Source organism: Mycetomoellerius zeteki, unplaced genomic scaffold (genome assembly GCF_001594055.1).
Source record: "Mycetomoellerius zeteki isolate Tzet28-1 unplaced genomic scaffold, Tzet1.0 scaffold134, whole genome shotgun sequence".
In the NCBI taxonomy this organism is placed as follows: domain Eukaryota; kingdom Metazoa; phylum Arthropoda; class Insecta; order Hymenoptera; family Formicidae; genus Mycetomoellerius; species Mycetomoellerius zeteki.
In genome coordinates, this window is record NW_017256276.1 from 152687 (window position 1) to 158610 (window position 5924).

General features: G+C 31.0%; 1 long non-coding RNA gene across 1 annotated transcript; it reads right to left on the reverse strand.

Annotated features, from left to right (window-relative positions):
- Window positions 1-5104: 5104 nt before the first annotated feature.
- On the reverse strand, window positions 5105-5924 carry LOC108731519 (uncharacterized). The gene is made up of 3 exons (XR_001937028.1): window positions 5889-5924; window positions 5655-5813; window positions 5105-5287 (listed from the first exon to the last, which is right to left on the reverse strand). It is a non-coding gene; the product is annotated as an uncharacterized lncRNA (long non-coding RNA).

A 5924-nucleotide genomic window follows, 5' to 3' on the forward strand; every position in this document is an offset into this window, starting at 1 on the left:
ATTATATATAATTATATATATATATATATAAAATACGTCCACATATATAACATTTTTTCCCGGGGAGGTTATAAAGCTCAAAATATCTCTTCTTTGCAGAAATAATAATCAAATATGCGGTACTATGTAGCTTATTGTACAACAGTTGTAACAACAGTTACAAAAAATGTTTTTTCTTGCTAAGATTTTCCAAAGATCCCATATTAAGAGAAAAGTGGCGCATTGCTGATGGAAGGGAAGAGAATTGGAAAGCAACGTCAAATCACTGATTATGCAAGGTAAAACATTTTTTCTTAGTGAGATACTTCATTATAAAGCAAAGTATTAAATACAAATATTAATTATGTGATTGCAGAAACACTTTAAACCCGATGATTGGATCGTTTATAGAAGGCGCAAGAAAAATGCCGTTCCAACCCTTTTTTGTAACAATGGCTGCGTTCAGCAGAACGTTTGTTTTGCAACTGTTGGAAGTTTCCTTCGCGCTAATTGGATCATACTTTTAGATCTAGAAGAATGGTCCTATCTCAGCAGACAATCATAAAACGGTTGCAAAACTGTTGAGTCTGCTGAACGCAGCCAATGTCACATCAATGTCGGAGACTTAAATTCGTCAACCTCTAACAGATCTGAATCAGAATTACTTTGAACACAATTTTTTTTCCGTTAAACATTATTTCTGATCTATAATGTAAAGTTCTGTCAACATACTCGTGATTGCTCCATTCATCAAGAACTATTTTCTCACAATAATGTCAACCAGGAAAATATTGGTGAGCCTCAAGTAACAGTAACAACAGAAACAAAGTGGAGTTACAAGATTTTCCATCAAACCTGACAATTACCGATAATGTGGAAACAAACAATCTTTCACTCTGTCCACAAAGTTTACCTTCTATTGCCACTTTCATATCGCAGGAGACTAAGATTAATAAAAAAAAGTATGAGAAGTTGCAGTCAGAGAATAAACGATTGCGCAAGGATTTGCAGAAAGTTAAAAAGATAGCTAAAAATAATAGTAAACAATTGAAAAAAAAACAGAAAAAGAATTGTTATGGTTGGAACGTAAATTTGGAGATCAGTTAAGAGCCGCAAAGGCTGAAACAAGGAAAGGAATCGAGTGGAATTTAGAAACCATAAAGAAAGGACTGCAATTGAAATTTGCTTGTGGGCCAACAGGATACGGATTGATTTCAGATCATGTTTTTCCTTTGCCATTTTTTTCAATTGTTTACTATTATTTTTGGCTATCTTTTTAACTTTCTGCAAATCCTTGCGCAATCGTTTATTCTCTGACTGCAACTTCTCATACTTTTTTTTATTAATCTTAGTCTCCTGCGATATGAAAGTGGCAATAGAAGGTAAACTTTGTGGACAGAGTGAAAGATTGTTTGTTTCCACATTATCGGTAATTGTCAGGTTTGATGGAAAATCTTGTAACTCCACTTTGTTTCTGTTGTTACTGTTACTTGAGGCTCACCAATATTTTCCTGGTTGACATTATTGTGAGAAAATAGTTCTTGATGAATGGAGCAATCACGAGTATGTTGACAGAACTTTACATTATAGATCAGAAATAATGTTTAACGGAAAAAAAATTGTGTTCAAAGTAATTTTGATTCAGATTGTTACAGATTGACGAATTTAAGTCTCCAACATTGATATGACATTGTTACAAAAAAGGGTTGGAACGGCATTTTTCTTGCGCCTTCTATAAACGATCCAATCATCGGGTTTAAAGTGTTTCTGCAATCACATAATTAATATTTGTATTTAATACTTTGCTTTATAATGAAGTATCTCACTAAGAAAAAATGTTTTACCTTGCATAATCAGTGATTTGACGTTGCTTTCCAATTCTCTTCCCTTCCATCAGCAATGCGCCACTTTTCTCTTAATATGGGATCTTTGGGAAATCTTAGCAAGAAAAAACCTTTTTCGTAACTGTTACAACGATAAACTACACAGTACCACATATTTGATTATTATTTCTGCAAAAAAGAGATATTTTGAGCTTTATAACCTCCCTGGGAAAAAATGTTATATATGTGGACGTATTTTATATATATATAATAATTATATATAAAATATGTCTATGTTTAAAATTAAAAAGGACCTGGGAAAAAATGTTTCATATATAATTATATGTAATTATATGTAATTGTATGTAATTGTATGTAATTTTATGTAATTTTATATAATTTTACAATATATAATTATATATGAAACATTTTTTCCCGAATCCTTTTTAATTTTTGTAATACATTATTCTACCAAAAATGTAAAGCAAAAATTAATATTGACACTATTTTAAGGTTTGAACGATTAAATATAACATATGGAAACACTTAGGTCGGAATCAGACTATGCATTGAAAATTGAGATTGAAGATTGAAAAATTCAAATTTGACCAATCGAAATGAAAGGAGCTAAAATTTCTTTGTCCTTATTGGTCAAATTTCAATCTTCAATCTTCAACCTCACTTTTCAATGTGTAGTTTGATTCCGGTCTTACCAAAGGAAGAGAAATGAAATTCAACACTACAATTAATGCACTGTTTTATTTTCAAGTTATAATAGCCGATAACAGTTAACCTTTCCTGAAGACTATGGGTGCTTTCCACTTGATAACACAAGTTGACACAAATTTTCAAATGGAAAACACCCTATATATCTTCCGCACCAAGTCAATCAGTGCGCGATTCAAGTCACGTGTCATGTTGGCGACTCTCTTATTAGGCATAATATTCGTCAATTTTGACCACGTGATCCTTTTTGTTGCTGAAACAGCCGGTTTAAGCAGCTCGTGAAATTGTACCTTAATGGCTCCTACACACTGGACGCGGAAAAGCTTACTGCGCGGCAAAATGCGACGCGGTAACCAATGAACATGTTAAGAGCTGTAAGCTTATTGGCTAAAATAGGGTTTTAAGCCTTGAGCCATAAGAAATGGACGAATCATAGTCGATTATTTTCCTCGAATTTGACTGTAATTGGTCAGTTTCTTACGATTTAAGACTTAAAACTATTGTAGATCCGGAGTTAAGCATGGCTTAAAGGTACTTTTTCATGCTGACGCTCCACGCTCATTTTCGGCGTCAATATAAATCGTGTGAAATTAACGAATATCAAGCGTTAATTTTGGTCACGTGACCTATTTTGACGCTGAAAATGAGCGTCGAGTGTCAGCATGAAAAGGCATCTTAAAACTCTTCTTCTGTCTATCAGTTTTAAAAAAAGAGAGAGAAGATTTTTAAGCTTCGCTTAAAATAACGTTGGTGCAATGCGTGCGTGCGTGCGTGCGTGCGTGCGTACGTGCGCGTGCGCGTGTGCGTGTGTGTGTGTAAAAATTTAATCGTAATTTAAATAAGCGGTAAATAATCACGAGCCATTACATATTCATCGAAGAACAAATGTATACATCGTGTAGTTGCTCATGAGGCAAATATTGAGAAAATCAAAGATATCGCTGATCGAGATTAGCAAACTCTGTCGTCAATTTACTCTTACCCTGGATCTACAATAGGGTTTTAAGTCATAAGAAATGGGCGAATCACAGTCGATTATTCCCCTCGGATTCCACTGTAATTGGTCAATTTCTTATTGCTTAAGTCTTAAAACACCTATTGTAGATCCGGACTTAGCTGCTCAGAGTAGAGAGATCCTCAAATAAAAGATGCGCGAATTGAAATCGCTACGGGATTGGTTGATGATGACGTTGCAAGAATATGGCACAACCAATGGCCGTATTTTATTCCTACTTACATAAAATAACGCGACGAACATAAAGTGAATATATGATATTCACTTCGCTAAATTTATGTTTGTCGCATCTTTATTTTGTGAGTATACTTATTAGAAGATGATACATACTAAAAACGAGGGAGAAAAAACGTAATGTATAAAGCGCAATGTTCACACATGTATGATTTTATTTAGAGAATACACTTTATGATTTTATTTAAAGAATTCTTTTATTTAGAGAACACTTTATAATTTTATTTAGGGAATACTTTAGAGAATACACTTTAGGATTTTATTTAGAGAATACTTGAGAATCTCTAGCTTGAGACACACTTTTGCATATCGCATAACGCATAATTAGAGATGTAAACAAACGGTATTTTTTACTTCGGAGAAAAGTATCATATAAAAAACTAGTTTTTTTACTGTAAATAACGGTATTTTTGACCAAATTACATAAAATTCATGAAAAAAACATACAGTTATTTTAATATAATTATTTGAACGACAGATATTTTATATTTAAAGGCTAAATAAGTAATATTATTAATACAGATAATACTTTATAAGCATAAGATAGTTTTATTGCATATTTGTTATAAATGTACTCTATATTTTAATTATTTTGTATTCTATATTTTATTTATTTTGAGACAACATCCCAATATAATATTGATTCAAGAGTAATTAGAGATTCAATGAACGTTGTCTCACAAATTTAAATATGTACAACATACAGTATACGTATACAATCACAGTGTACGACAAAAACAGTGTCAATTAATCTAATAAAGTATTATTTGTATTAATAACAGTATGGAATACTTACTTAACTTTTAAAATTGAAGCACAATATAAAACATCATTCAAATAATAGTGAAAGGTAAAATATATTTATAGCCATCGATATTAAATTATATTAATCATTATACTATATTTTAACTTTTTAACTATTTTTAGAATTTTTCCGTCGTCTGTTTTACATCTGTACGCATAATGCATAAGAAAGTATATCAATCAAAGTCCTTAAAGACTTTGCATGTTATTTGGGTTCATTTTCTTCCTAAAATAAAAGACTCTAGATTAATTCTCTTATATTTTATGCATTATATGAAGATTTGTATTTAAACCTGAAAAAGAGAAAAATATTCAGTTATGTCATGAAAATGTATTTAATAATGTATATTATGAATTTACATGTATATAGTATAAATTATATTTTGATAAATTATTAGTATAAGTATCTTCAGATACTATGCAGTTCGTTTCATTGGCTGCAAAGAATCTGAAGATAGTTTAATGTAAATTTCAGATAGTCTAATCTGAATAAATATAAGATTTGACTACGAATAGTGGCCTAGGAAGTTGGCTGTTAAGTAAATGTAAGTATCATACCTCATAAATACAGCTAGAATCCGTGAGTATTCAATTCGCTCGTGGAATATTTACAACCCATTAAGCCCTTTTGTCTGGATTTCTTGTAAAATGTTTCATAAGAAATCCCTTAGAGCCGCTGAATTTTTACAATTTGGCACGCAACAGCCTAGCATTGTTATTTTCTAAATATTATCTATAATTGTTTACTTATGCGTTATAAAGTCATGTACATTATAGGTCATAGGTATATATCTACGTTACAATATTTCCAATTACCATCAATAAAACATCAATTTTACAACTTATATGGAATAATAATATTTTATAATAATATTGAATCATTATTATCTAAATTTAGTAATTTGTACTTACAAACATACAAGTATTACATAAATAAATTTAAGAATAAAATTGAGCTCTCGAGAATAACCAATGAAATATATAATAAAAATACAGGCAATTGAGAGTAAAACTCTTGACGCAGTTATATTAAAGCGTTATACGTTAACAATATATTTCATAGATAAACTTACAAACATGATGAAATCGGACGTTTCGGATCAGTTCGACCCATCTTCAATGATGTCCAAATAATATTACAAATTATTAAAGCTAGATCCGAACATGCAGCTAGGGGAGCCTCTTCAATTTCAAACTTAAGAAGCATCACTGTCGGTTAGTTGAATGGCTAACTGAATAACGAAGAAAAGTAATTATTAATAATATAACAATAATAACACCAAGCATAGAATGATCAAAGGACTCACCCGCTGCAAATCATAATCCAAATATAAAAAAATTTT